Raw genomic sequence first — 14,854 nt, forward strand, 5'->3', positions numbered from 1 at the left:
CTGGTGGCAGATCGGTGGTGGGGTGGGGTGAAGGGGAAGAACTCCAGGCAGGCCTAGAGAGCTCCCTACCTGCTCTGGGTGCAGCAGACGGCCGTTTGGAAAAGTTCCTCCTCCCCAATAATGGCCGCCAGCTACGCAGTCTATTTTTTATTTTAAATTTTGAAGGAGTAGGCGAGAGGGCCACTGCTCTCCATTTACCTCAAAAGGCCAGCTTGTGCTTCCTCAATGCTGGTGGGAATCCGATTGGCCCTCCTGCTTAGAGAGCTCACTTGCTTTCCTTAATAGTTCCTTCTGGCCACTAATTGGCCCAATTGGGGAAAATCGCATGTGAATGGCTGCTCTCCAGAGTGTGGGCTTGAGACCGCTTCTTGAACCTAATGGCGGGGTCCTGAAGTCTGCAGCAAAGCTTCTGTCCCAGATCGCCCTGATGCGCTGGCTTCGAATAATTGCTTCTTTAAGTAATAGAGAAAATAAAGACCGGCATATAACCTCACAAAACTGATGATTGTCAAGAGTTTGGGACTTTTGTTGTCCAGAGCTTCCACGAGCATGTGAAGTGAAAGCTGTGATTCTATTCCCTGCCCTGTGTGGCATGACGCAAACGCAGATGAACAATTAAATGCAAATCTGGAGAATTTGCGCCCTTACTTCACCTTTCGAGCTTCACCGTGTCATGGGCCTACACAAAAGGGTTTCAAACTGGGGCCTCCAAGAGCCTTGAGACAGACAGCACGTGAGGCCCTCGCGTGTCGACAGGATCACATTTGCCAGTTGTCGGATTTCCGTATTTCTCTGCGTCGCATTCAAGTAAACTAACAAACGTCCCTTTTTAAATATTCATTTTTCAAGGCACCCTTTTTGTTTTGTTGCAAATAGTGCACTATTTTCTTTGGCAGTGAACTCCCCCTGTCAGCAGTTAAAACAAGGCTCAATGGGTGCTCGTGAATATTGACATATTTGCGATGGGTCCTTCCCACACAGGAGAATTTGCAGACCACTGTGTGGAGCTGTCTAACTGGAGCCTGCCTCCTCCATTGCACCCACGCTCGGACTGGCAGTTCAAGAACGTTAAATAAATAGAAGAAATCTTAAATTACCGAAGCTTAATAATAGCATTGAACTGATTTCCTTTCAGGTTAAGATTATTTCTGGAAGTATCGAGGAGTCATTACTGTCAGAACCAGATGGTTTGTAACAGTTTCAGAACAACTTCACAAATAATATTTATTAAGCATGAGTGCAGTTACAAGGTTGTATTTTTTCATTCGTGGGACCTGTGTATCGTTGGAGAGGCCATCGCTAATTGCCCATCCCTAATTGCCCTTGAACAGCAAGGTTCTGTACTGTCGCCAAAATTATTCAATCTGTACACGGACCAAATATTCAGAGAAGGAGATGTACTTCCAGGGGTCAAAATGAGAGACAAGCTCATGATAAACTTGGGGTAGGCTGACAACACAACATTCATCGCAGAACCTGAAGGGGCAAGAATACATACATGCATGCACAACATATTATAGATCAAGTAAAATCTTAAAAGTTTAGAATATGGTTTGGGCATGAACACCAAAAAGACAAAGACGATGGTGGTTAGCAGAAAGCTAGAGTGAAGGTTGAAGAGGTAGGTGTCACATTTAAACAAGTAGGTAGATTTGCGTATTGACAGCAGGACAAAGGATAACAGAAGGTGGCAGGCGCGATGCCAAAATTAGGAGGATAGAGATAGCCAGAAGTACTTTTGTGAAGGTCAAGGATGTATTAACATCAAGAAAACTCAAGCTTGTAACAAGGGGAAAGAAAACTCATTAAATGCTACATTCAACCCATTTTCCTGTCTGCCTCAGAAACCTGGACAATAAATAAAGATCTGTGGAAGAAAATAGAAGCCGTTGAAATGTGGATGCTAAAATGTGTGCAAAGAAATTCCATCTGCATGTCCATTAGACAAATGAAGTGGTGCTCGTCATTGCAAGACCGTAAAGAACTCTCAGAGCTGAAAACCAAAGATCTCTTCTGGAGGACAAACTGGAGGCAGCAGAATGAGACCTAGGATGTTGGACATCACAGCCTAGTTGCCGACAAGCTGTGATGGATGTGTGAGGATGGAGCAAAGATAGACGAGTGTGACATAACCCGACAGCAGATCTTCTGGTAGGAGTAGCTGTACACAGCAGCATTTGCCCTCAAGGGGCTGCGTGCCATCTTCCTGAAGCTCTGCTGTACAGGCGGTGTGGGTAAACACACACAGCACTGCTGGGCAAGGAGTTCCAGGATTTTGACTCAATCACAGTGGCCCTGATGCAGTTCCAAGTCAGGAGGGGAACATGCAGATGGTGGTGATCCCATGTGTGGTCTGCCCTTGCTCCTCTAGGTGGTAGAGGCGCTGGGCTTTGATGGTTCTATTGAAGGAGGCTTAATGAGCTGTGAAATGATACAAACTGCAGTCAATTTGTGTCAGTGGTGAGGAGAGTGAATGTGGTGGATGGTGAGCCAATTTCATTTCTCTTTTCCTTAAACGTCCTTCCCTCCACGTTAGGGATTTTTTCCCAGGGAGCTCTCCAACAATTTGTGGCAAGTCCAGAGTGCAACCTCCGTGCAGACAGTGTGGTGAATGTAATATATGATGTATATATACTAATTCACACTGTTATTGTAAGCGCAGTAGCGCCATCCTACCACTAGGGGGAGTAGCGCCGGGAGCACTTAGGAACTTGTACTGGGCTCCACCCTTGGTTCCGCCCACGACTCCTCCCCTAGTGCAGCTGTATAAGTATCCGTGTCCAGAGTCAGCCTGGTCACTACGAGTTCATCGACAGGTAACAGGCTGGCTCTGAAGTAAGTCGATTAAAGCCTAGATTCACATCGGTAACACGTGTCTGGTGAATTGATGGTTCCATCAGACAGTGACCCAAGCCGGGAATCGAACCTGGGACCCTGGCGCTGTGAAGCAATAGTGCTAACCACTGTGCTACCGTGCCACCCACACTAGTCTTTAGACACCATGTCTGCTATCCTCCAGAGGCAGATTTATCATTTTCAACAGGAGCATTGTTGATAATGACCAATAGTAGTCAGGGATGGATCTGTTTCTAGATTGCACACAGTTCCTCTCTACCTGGCAATCTCACACACCTGTTCCACCTACCTGCGCCATTCAAGCTGCCCTGTTCAAATTATAGCCCACTTCATAATTTTTTTTTAAATCACATAATTACTCTAATATCGTTAACAAAAAGAGACATGCTGTTGAAGCTTTTCATCTTGCAGTCATCAGGACAGACACAAAAATACGAAAGGAAGAACAAGGTATACTGCACCAGGAAAAGATACTGGTTGGTTGGCAAGTGGACTCTGATTAGAAGAGGCCTCGTCATGGAGAATACATCTGGGAACAGTTAACTGCCAAGCTTTTGTTTAAATTCAAACCAGTCGGCTCCGATTGTTCAAGGCAATGTCGTCGGAATGAACCAGGGAATGGCTATCCCCCAAGCACAATGCATGGGCATGTTATTTTTGTTTGCAAACGTACAGGGCCCTGTGTGTGACTATATGTAGCTTCTAGCATGTGTCGGTGAGCCACGCTGCAAATCCGACTGACAATCTTAAATTGGCTGTTAGTGTAATTCTTAGCATACATCGGGATTATTTAGTAAATGTTGTCCAATTGGGGAATCACATCTAACGTCGGACAGGGTCTTCTGCCTTTTCCAAGCTTGGGCCGGTTGCCTCTAGTGGTAAGTCAGTAAACCTTTTCTCCTGTATCGTCATGTCCATGTCCAAAAAATAAAGGCGAGGAAAATCAGTCCCCAATCATTTTTCTTCATTCTGCATTAGAATCTTATTCAATTAAGTGCATGGTGTTTGACATCACTGACTGTCCTCCAGGGAACAATCTTCTTACTGATAAACAAAATAAGGTATTAAAAAGTCAATACTGTCGGTCAATCAACCACGCAAGGTGTATTTCTGTAGTACTACCAACAAGACAAGAGCCGGTTTAAAATCCTTTTCAATAGAAAATGTCTAGCCGATCAATTAGTCTTCCTTCAATGCTGGGGTAAGGTGAGCATTGCTGTTCTTTCAACAGCAGGAGCTCGGAAGTTTCTGCTCCAGTAAGTTAATGTCGCCTTTTGGAATTGCACTTAGTGTGTCCACATATGTCGTCTGCTGTTATTTTTCTCCTGGCAGTTGTTACCTTTCAAGGGCGGCGCTGTGGTTAGCACTGCTGCCTCACTGGTTCGATTCTGGCCTTGGGTGACGGCCCGTGTGGAGTTTGCACGTTCTCCCCGTGTCTGCGCAGGATTCCTCCCACAGTCCGAAGGTGTGGCAAGTTCCTCCCACGGTCCGAAGGTGTGACAAGCTAGGTGGATGTGGCCGTGCTAAATTGCACCTTAGTATCCAAAGTGTGAGGTGGGGTTACGGGGCTGCAGGGGTAGGGGAGTGTAGGTGGAGTGCTATTTTGGTGGGTCAGTGCAGAATCGATGGGTCGAATGGCCTGCTTCTGTACGGAAGGGATTCTATGATTCTATAATTAGGAATGGGAATAGGCCACTCAGCCCTCGCAAACCCATTCCGCCATTCAAAGAGATGATGGCCGATGTGATTGTGGCCTCAACCCCACTTCCTGATAGCCTACGGCGAAGAGTTGTTTCAACCGGAGCCAATTGAAATACAGGCAAACATCATGCTCAAGTGCATCGCCTCCTCTACCTTTAGAAAGCCCACCCTTTTCACAGTATAATCACATTTGTTATTTATAGAAACTACCTAAATTACCTTAGCCTTGACTAATCAGTATTGAATGCCGTGTGCAACTTCATATGTTATGTCTCTGAATGCATTTAAACCAAATCTGACTATGTGACTCAGAGTATTGCCTGGAAGGTTTTGTACTATCAGTAAGCTCTGACATTCCATCTATTAGTGAGCAGAAAGGTTAATCTTGAAAGTGGAACTCAAAGACAGGGTAGAATGTATTTCAATTGTGGTAGAATGCTTTAGCTAATGCATATATGCAGTCCAGAGGTATGAATATTTTAAAATTTGTCCATTCTATTACTTTATATGTGATTTTAAAATTCTTATACTCATTCCGCCCTAACTCTGTGACCTCCTCCAGTCCTATATCCCTCGGACACCCCTGCGTTCTTCCAATTCTAACCCGTTGCATATTTCCGATTTGCAATGCTCCCATCATTGGTCACAGAGTCATCAGCTACCTTGTCCCCGGGCACTGACATTCCCTTCCCAAGTGACTCTGCCTTTCCAACTCTCCTCATTTACAATACTCGGCAAAACGTTACCTCTTTCAACCATTTCATTTATCTGCCTGTGTCTCTTCCTATGTTGTACAATGTCAAATGCCGCGTGTTCGTACTCCTGTGAAGTGCTTTGGACCGTTTCACTATGTTAAACGTACGAACATATGAAATAGAAATGGAAGTAGGCCATTCGGCCCCTCGAGTCTGCTCTGCTGTTCAATAAGATTAAAACTGATTTGCTCGTGTTCCTCATTCTGCATTTTCCATCCACCCCGATTATTTTTGACTCCCTTGCCTAAAGAGAATCTATCGACCTCCACTGTAAAAATAAACAGTGACCCTGCCTCCAACTCTCTTCAGAGAGTTCCAAAGTTGAACAATTCTCCGAGAGGAAAAAATGTTTCCTGACCTCTGTCCTAAAAAGGCGAACCCTCATTTTAAAACAGTACCCTCTAGTTCTGGACTCACCCACAAGATGAAACATCCTTTACATGTCGGTCTTGTCAAGAACATTGTGGATCTTGTATACTTTACAGGTGCTAGACAAATACAAGTTGTTCTCACCAACTAAGTGTATGGGTTTTAAACTTGTGCCAGTCATGGCCCATTTAGTAGCATCCTCATCTCTGATGCAAAGAATTATGGGTAAAAATCCCACTCCAGAGACTTGACAAAAATTCAGGCAACACCGGTGCAGCGGTGAGGGGGTGCTGCACAGTTGGAGGTGACATCTTTTCTGTGAGATGTTAAATCTAGACCAGTCTGCTGTTTCCAGTGGCTCTAGAAGATCACACGGTACTCTTTGAAGAAGAGAACTGTCCTGCCTATAATTACTGCATCCCTTAATCACTGTTATCTGGGCAGTGGTATGTCACTGGACCAGAAACCCAGGTAATGCCCTGGGGACGCCGGTTCGAATCCCACCATGTCAGATTTGGGAGATTTGAATTCAATACAAATCTGGAATTAAAAATTTAACGATGGCCACACAAAACCATGTTCGATTGTCGTAAAAACCCATCTGGTTCACTAATGCACGGGGGAAGGAAATCTGTCACTCTTGTCTGGGCTAGTGACTCCAGATCCACACCAATGTGGTTTATTTTTAAATGCCCTTAGGGATGGGCAATAAATGATGGCCCAGCCAGCGACGCCCGTACCCCACGAACGAATATTTTAAAAATTACCCATCTGTGGGAGCTTGCTGTGTGCATATTGGTTGTTGCATTTTCTGCAGTGACTACAGTTCAAATTCTCCTTCATCGGCTGGGACTTCCTTGAAAGGTGCGATATAAATGTAAGTCATCCCCACTAATATTCCTCACAAATATAAAATCCTCACAAATGTAACTCGTGGCAGGCTTCCCTTGAAGCCAATAGTCGAAAATGACTTCTTTTTCGAGGAAGGAAAGGGACCCGAGATTACACAGGCGGCTGTACAGACTGAACAAGTAGAGAATGAAACGGAGCGAGCTGTAAGCGATGTGGGGCTGACTCCGACGGCAGGAATTCATGATTACCAGGTCACAAGTGTTTAGTCTGAAACGGGGGATTGATATCCGCGAGCGGTTTTCTTTATTTTTCTACGAAGAAAGCTCCAGCATTGCCGGGTTGCCAAATTTCTTCTTCCCATTCAGTGAAACCAATCTATTTTCTCCTTTTTTTTTTCAGTCTCAGGATCTGCAGCTGTCTCCTTACGTGCTCGGAGACAGCAATGCGCTCCGAGGGAGCGGACCAACAAATCAACAGGTGTGCCATGAAGAGAGAAACTTTGGCAGCGAATCACCTTCATGTGTTTCTGTTCTCCACGCCCCCACCCACTCGAAGTTGTTCAGGCCCCTGCTGTGTCTCCAGGAACCCCCTTTTTCCCCCCACAGTTTCAAGGAGGTTCCTTGTCTCTGTGCAAGCAATCTCACCCCCTTGGCTGCGACTCTGCGCTGTTTCAAAGCCAGAGTGGGTCAAGAATAATTCTGTTCTGTGAAAGCTGACGCCAGAACAAATGTCAGCATTATTCTGCCATTCTGGGCACTTGTCAGACAGATGGGAACAATGAGACCATTCAGGCAGCTAAGAGACAGGAAAGGGCCTCAGGAAAAGACCCTCCGAAAGTTCTAGTTTAAAGTGTGTAAGTACGGCTGTGGAGGCAGGGTTTTTTTTTCCCCAGTAATGAGAATGCCTTGTTCACGGGCAGTGACCGATCTGCTTAGTAAAACCTGCATGTTCTTTCAGAAGCAGGGCCTCAAAGCAGGGCCAACACTGAGACCTGCATAAACAGGCGAGCCATTTCTGCAGCTTTTAAGATGTATTTGGGCGCCGTTGCAAAACAAAACAAAAAAAGCCTTTCATTGCGAGGCTCATGATCTGCTGCTGGAGAGCTTCTTTTTGAAAATGTTGCACCGTGCCAAATAAAATATTAGAAAGAAAAAGGAAGCCACAGGTCAAAGGTAATAGGACCACATGGTACACGTATCCTTGCAGCTCCCGTGTTGCCATGGGAACGTCTCTCGGGAGATGAAGTTGGTGGGGGGGGTTGGGTCTCCTCCTCCAACTCCATTGTTTACACTGATGGCTTCCAGATGTGAGCCACATCAGTGAGCAGGCTGCCAAAACAGGAACTGGTTTGATTTGTTGGAAAACAGAGGAGCGAACGTGTTTCCAGAACCAGGCAGAGTGGGATGTCAAACAGAGTTGCTTGATCCATCACCGTTCCTTTTGCTCGTGTCCCAAAAGAAATACATGGCAGGCAATTAACAAGCACACCTTTGAGAAATGTTACCAGGAAATCTCGAGAAATGCCGTTGGCTGGGAAATGTCCTTGTGGGAAGGTATTGCTTCTTTTCTTTTTGCACCCGACTCGAAGAATCATTTTGTTTCACTTATGCCTCTGCTGTGTGCTATCATTTGGTATACATGCCAAGCCCAATGGTTTGCGTTAGGCGAAGGTGGAATGTTTCAACATCATCATCACATGTTGTCACATTGGGCGTCGGTGCCAGGGAAGTTAAACAAGGTTTCCTGCCAAAGTCAGAGGTTCAGTTCAGGTGAACAGCATGGGTCAGCTTTGCTCTGGATGATCATTTCGAGTATTGGTGGGGCTGGGTTGGTGCGTGAGGCTTGGGGCGCGATGTAATGGGAATGGAACAGAATCCCGCGCCAGCCATGTTTAGCCGGGTGTTTCCCTACCCCGCTATTAATTGGGATTCTGTTTCATTTCTGGGCGTTGACGAAGAAGGACCCGCCAAGGCCGCACTTAGTCCCATTTCCGACACTAACAAGCTCTGCTCACAAGTACAGGAAAATGGTGCCCCAATCTCTATTCCTCTGACCATGGCCTCTGACCCCCCCCCCCCCCCCCCCCACCCCCACCAATGCCCCAACTTACAAATGAGGGGGTCCTCGAGGCCCCTGCACTCCACTTCATAAGGGCTGGGCCCAATTCCCAACACAGCCTGGCACCCTGGCAGTGCCCTGCCAGCCTGGCAGTGCCACCTGAGCACCATGGCAGTGCCAGGGTGGTACCAAGGTGGCACTGCCAGAGTGCCCAGGCAGCACTGCCAGGGTGTCAGGCTGCAGTGTCATGGTGCCCGGGTGGCATTGGGTATGACCAGAGCCCGACCACACAGGAACCCCCAGTCACCTGGGGGGACTCCCCACCCAAGTGCTGGTACCCCTGGTCCATGTTGGTGGAGATCAGTGCCAAACAGCACTCGCTTGGGGTCTCCGAGGCGCGGGCGTCAGGTGCCGCACCCTGGGTAACTTAGGGGCAAGCATATTCAAGTGAGCCTGGCTGTACCCTTGAATATGCAAATCTCGGCGGGATCCAGATTGCGAGAAGCTTCTCACGAGGTACAGTGGCCTCGTCACATGCCGGATTTGGCACGGCGGGGTCAATAGATCACAGCCTTAAAGAGAAAAGTGAGATTCAGGATAGTGGCTGCCACCCCCCACCCCAGCTCGAAGGAGCTCAAATGAGACTTTGTCTGAATTTTATGATCCGATTAAGTCTTTACTCGTGCCTGGAAACGGGCAATATGATTGGGGAATAGTGGGTGCAAACAATGATGGCACCAACATGTTTATCAAGCTTGATAGTATGTTTCTCTCACTGAAATGGAGGGGGTGGGGAACAATACCCAGAGTCACCAGTTACAAGAAGGATCTTAAAAACAAGAATGGTAGTACAAAGAACAAAGAAAAGTACAGCACAGGAACAGACCCTTCGGCCCTCCAAGCCTGCGCCGACCATGTTGCTCGCCTAAACTAAAATCTTCTACACTTCCAGAGTCCGTATCCCTCTATACCCATCCTATTCATGTATTTATCAAGATGCCCCTTAAACGTCACTATCAACCCTGCTTCCACCACCTCCTCCGGCAGCGAGTTCCAGACACCCACTACCCTCTGTGTAAAAAAACTTGCCTAGTACATCTCCTCTAAACCTTGCCCCTCGCACCTTAAATCTATGCCCCCCAGTAATTGACCCCTCTACCTTGGGAAAAAGTCTCTGACTATCCACTCTGTCTATGCCCCTCATAATGTTGTTGACCTCTATCAGGTTGCCACTCAATCTCCTTCGTTCCAGTGAGAACAAACCAAGTTTATTCAACCTCTCCTCATAGCTAATGCCCTCCATACCAGGCAACATCTTGGTAAATCTCTTCTGCACCCTCTCTAAAGCCTCCACATCCTTCTGGTAGTGTGGCGAACAATATACTCCACGTGTGGCCTGACTAAGGTTCTATACAGCTGCAGCATGACTTGCCAATTTTTATGCTCAATGCCGTGGCCAATGAAGGCAAGCATGCCGTATGTCTTCTTGACTACCTTCTCCACCTGTGTTGCCCCTTTCAGTGACCTGTGGACCTGTAGTGTCACTGATACCAAACAATCAGCCTTGCAATTGCCTTTGACAAGAAATGGGATCACCAGGATAGTGTTATTGAGCCTATGCCAAAGTCCCGGTTAAGCAGAAGGGTGGTATAGGTCCTTTGATGTTTCAGTGCTGGGGGAGAATTATTTCCAAGAGCCCTGACGGGCATTCCTTTTGGCCAGGCTCTTCGACCCATCATACCGCTGCAGCCTTGGTGAGTCACCTTGCTTGCGCCTTTCTGTTTTGGAAACCGAGGGTGTGGATGGGGGAAGAAAGCGAGAAAAGACGCAAGGCAGCTAGGTCCTGATTTGAAAGGGGAAAGCGCAAACAACATTGCTGCATGACTTGTATAATTCCACAACCGGAGAATCACTTGTAAGAAAAAACAGCAGCATTGAAGTCAGCCTTCGGCACATCAATGCGTAAGATTGTTAAAGTCAGTTCAATGATGTGATGCACCAACACATCCGCCTAGAGAGCGGGAGGAACGATGAAGAATAACTTGCGAACAGCTTCCTTACTCGGGTAAGCGTAACCATGGGCTAATTTTAAGTGTTTATACAGAGATTGTGTGTGATCCCAATTTCCTTAGATACTTATAGAAACACTAACAAATCTGTTTTAATGGCAACAAACTTCAAAATCATGGCTGCAGCGCGTGCTATATACAGGGTGCAGTGCAGCAACTTGCCAAGGCTTCTTCAGCAGCATCTAGAAGGGCCAGAGGGCCACTGAAGCTCCAGCATCGTCAAGCTGACCTCCTAGTCATACACCATCACCGTGCTTTCATTGTCACTGGGTCAAGATCCCTACCTGGCAGCACTGTAGGAGAACGGTCATCGTGTAGACTGCAGCAGCTCACCACCACCTTCTCCAGGGCAATTAGGGATGGGCAGTAAATACCAAAATGCCCACATACCCTGAATGAATAATAAAAACATACATTGAGAGCAAAGACTTTGTTCATTGTGTCACTGCTTTTGAGTGGAGTGCTGGCTTCTAGACTGAAAAATCCGTCAGCGTGAGGAGGAAGCAGAACCTGAAACCAAGATCCTTCTTTGGTTTAGCACAAAAGCAATTACTATTTGACACAAATATGGGTGTAAGATCGCGAAGAATCTTCTGCTCTACCAGATGGCGAGCTTGGAGATGGGAAAGGCCTCTATTTTGGCGGGGTGGCGGCGTACTGGAATTCTGCCACCTCCTTGCCTTCGCCAGAGTTACACCCTGAGCAGGAAGGCCCATGATCGACTGATCCACTCAGCCGCCATTTGCCTAAGAGCCTCATCACACTGCTGTTGGTATCAACCCAGAGGTGGGCAAGCTTGTTGCTATGTGGAGTGCATGGCAACTAAACTCGTCTGTTCAGCTGGTCGCCTCCAGGATAGAGGGTGACGTGGGGTGGCAGGAGGTGGGGCGCAGGGGAGAGAGGGGTGCGGATTTGTGGTCCCAAGCAGGGCCTCAATTGGCAGCAGGGCAGAAAGTTTGGCCAATGTCCTTCCTGCCCAGAGCTTAATTCAGGCACTGAGTTGCTTTGATCGAGGGGCTGGACATTGGGAAGAGCCGGGTCCACTTACAGCCACCCCCCCCCCTACCGTTGCTGCCAGTTCCCCCACACCCTTCTCCCCATGGCCCCAACCCCATGAAACCTTTCCTCCCACCTCCTCAAAGCCACTGCTGAGCACAGCAGCTACCAGCCTCTGATTGACTGGCAGCTCTCCGGCGGCGGGATTTCTGCCCCCAATGTCTTGATTCCCGAGGAAGGCTCACTACCAGCCTCACCATTGCCTGATTGGCTTGTGGGTCAGTGGGCTTTCCTGAATAGAGGCAGCGTGGGTCTATCGCCAACTCTCCAGCCTACAGGCAAGACCCCAGGCACCTCAACAAGATTCCGCCTATGATACTAAATAGTCAACGATATCGCTGAATTCAGGAAAGAGTTTAAGGAATGGAAGTAGACAAACAAGATCAATAGGCAGGTCATTCATTTAGTAAACAATATGAAACTTTGGTGTTGTATAGAACTTTGGTGAGGCCACAGCTGGAGCACTGTGTGCAATTTTGGTCGCCACATTATAGGAAGGATGTGATTGCACTGGATGTTGTCTGGGATAGAACACTTAAAGTTATGAAGAGAGGTTGGATAGGCTTGGGTTGTTTTCGCTGGAGCAGAGACTGAAGGGCGACCTGATTGAGGTGTCCAAGGTTATGAGGTGCATGGACAGGGTGGATAGTGAACAGTTGAAGGGTCAGTTACGAGGGACACAGGTTCAGGTGAGGGGCCGGCGGTTTATGGAGGATTGGAGGAAACGTTTATTTTGTTGAGAGGGTGGTGACAGTCTGTAATGCGCTGCCTGGGAGGGTGGTAGAGGTGGATTGCCTCACATCCTTTAGAAAGTACCTGGATGCGCACTTGGCACGCCATAACATTCAAGGCTATGGGCCAAGTTCTAGCAAATGGGGTCAGGTAGGCAGATCAGGTATCTTACATGCATCGGTCCAGACTCGATGGGCCAAAGGGCCTCTTCTGCACTATTATTCTGTGATTCTGAAGTTTTAAATGGCTTGACGTAAGGGGGAGTAAATGACTCCCAAAGTTGAATACAGTACTCTGGATGAGGTCCGATCTGTGTTCTAAAAGACTGAAGCAGAATGTTCCACCTTCTTATAACCCATAAGACCCAGTCCTTTGAGATCAATATCCCCATTAGCCTCTGATTACTTTTTGAAAATAATTGCCCTTCCCTCGTTTCCCTGTTGACAACTGAGCAGTGTGATAATCGAACATTACACATTCTGTCAAAGAGATAAACATGATCAAACCGAGATTAATCAAACCATTGAACGTTACATGTTTTCCCCATTTGAAGACCTTTAAAGACCTTGGTTTTGAATTAAATTACCCCAAACAACGAACAAATACATATGTAAACTAATTTCTTAGAATTCAACTTGTCAGTTTTCCCTAAGTACAGAAATAGTCTTTGGGACATAAAGGTCTTAAATCTGCGATTAGATCTACAAATTTGGTTTAGTGTTATCAACTTGATGAGTTGGGTGAGCAACATCACTCACTGGAAAAAGGAATGTATCCTCGTAATCACTGTCCTCATATTTTCACCGAGGACCTGCTTCTGGTTGAAACCTTCCTATATTCCGAGAACTGGTAACGGTTTTCCCATGTGTGTTTTCTAATATTCATTTTTAATCCATAATTTTTGCTGCAAGTTTTGTCACAGTAGGGACACTGGTAGAGCGCTCAGCAAATATGCACACACAGTGGGCGGGATTCTCCCCTACCCAGTGGGGCGGGGGGTCCCGGCGTGATGGAGTGGCGTGAACCACTCCGGCGTCGGGCCGCCCCAAAGGTGCAGAAGTCTCCGCACCTTTAGGGGGCCAAGCCCTAACATTGAGGGGCTAGGCCTGCGCCGGAGTGGTTGGCGCTCCGCTGGCCGGCGGGAACGGCCTATGGCGCCACGCCAGCCAGGGCCGAAGGGACTCACTGGCCGGTGGAAGTCCGCGCATGCGCCGGAGCGTCAGCGGCTGCTGACGTCATCCCTGCGCATTCGCAGGGGAAGGGGTCACTTCCACCTCCGCCATCGTGAAGACTATGGTGAAGGCGGAAGGAAAAGAGCGCCCCCACGGCACAGGCCCGCCCGCCGATCTGTGGGCCCCGATCGTGGGCCAGGCCACCTTGGGGCCACCCGCCCCGGGGCCAGATCGGCCCGCGCCCCCCCCCAGGACCCCGGAGGCCAACTGCGCCGCCTGGTCCCGCCGGAAAGGTAGGTGGTTTGAGCCCCGCCGGCAGGACCGGCATGACAGCGGCGGGACTTTGGCCCATCGCGGGTCGGACAATCGCCGGGGGGGGGCCCGCCGACAGGCGCGGCGCGATTCCCACCCCTGCCGAATCTCTGATGCCGGAGACTTCGGGACACGGCGGGGGCGGGATTGACGCCGGGCCCCGCCGATTCTCCGACCCAGCGGGGGGGGGGGGGGGTCGGAGAATCCCCCCCCAGTGTTCCACTGCTGACAAATTTCTGGCCACAGTACGGACAAATCTCCTCTCCTTGTGTCTTTTTATGACTCTCAAGCACAGAGGGAGTCGCAAAGGCTTTGTCACATAGATCGGACTTGAAAGTTGCTCTTTGTTGTTTATCTGTAGATGGTTCTGCAGAGAGAGGAGAGTCCGAAAGGAGGCTTTATACACCTCACACTAGAACATAGAACATAGAACAGTACAGCACACAATAGGCCCTTCGGCCCTCGATGTTGTGCCGAGCAATGATCACCCTACTTAAACCCACGTAACCCGTATACCCGTAACCCAACAATCCCCCCATTAACCTTACACTACGGGCAATTTAGCATGGCCAATCCACCTAACCCGCACATCTTTGGACTGTGGGAGGAAACCGGAGCACCCGGAGGAAACCCACGCACACACGGGGAGGACGTGCAGACTCCACACAGGCAGTGCCCCAGCCAGGAATCGAACCTGGGACCCTGGAGCTGTGAAGCATTGATGCTAACCACTATGCTACCGTGAGGCCCCAAAAGTTAGAGTACCCAATTCATTTTTTCCAATTAAGGGGCAATTTAGTGTGGCCAATCCACCTACCCTGCACATCTTTTGGGCTGTGGGGGTGAAACCCACGCAAACATGGGGAGAATGTGCAAACTCCACACGGACAGTGACCCAGGGCCAGGATCGAACCTTTGACCT

General features: G+C 48.4%; 1 protein-coding gene across 1 annotated transcript in view; it reads right to left on the reverse strand.

Moving 5' to 3' along the window:
* zcchc24 (zinc finger, CCHC domain containing 24) overlaps positions 1–14,854 on the reverse strand; it is a 186,256-nt gene that overhangs the window by 65,580 nt on the left and 105,822 nt on the right. The gene's annotated exons all lie outside the window — the stretch shown is intronic.

The sequence above is a fragment of the Scyliorhinus canicula genome, chromosome 22, assembly GCF_902713615.1.
Source record: "Scyliorhinus canicula chromosome 22, sScyCan1.1, whole genome shotgun sequence".
NCBI lineage: Eukaryota > Metazoa > Chordata > Chondrichthyes > Carcharhiniformes > Scyliorhinidae > Scyliorhinus > Scyliorhinus canicula.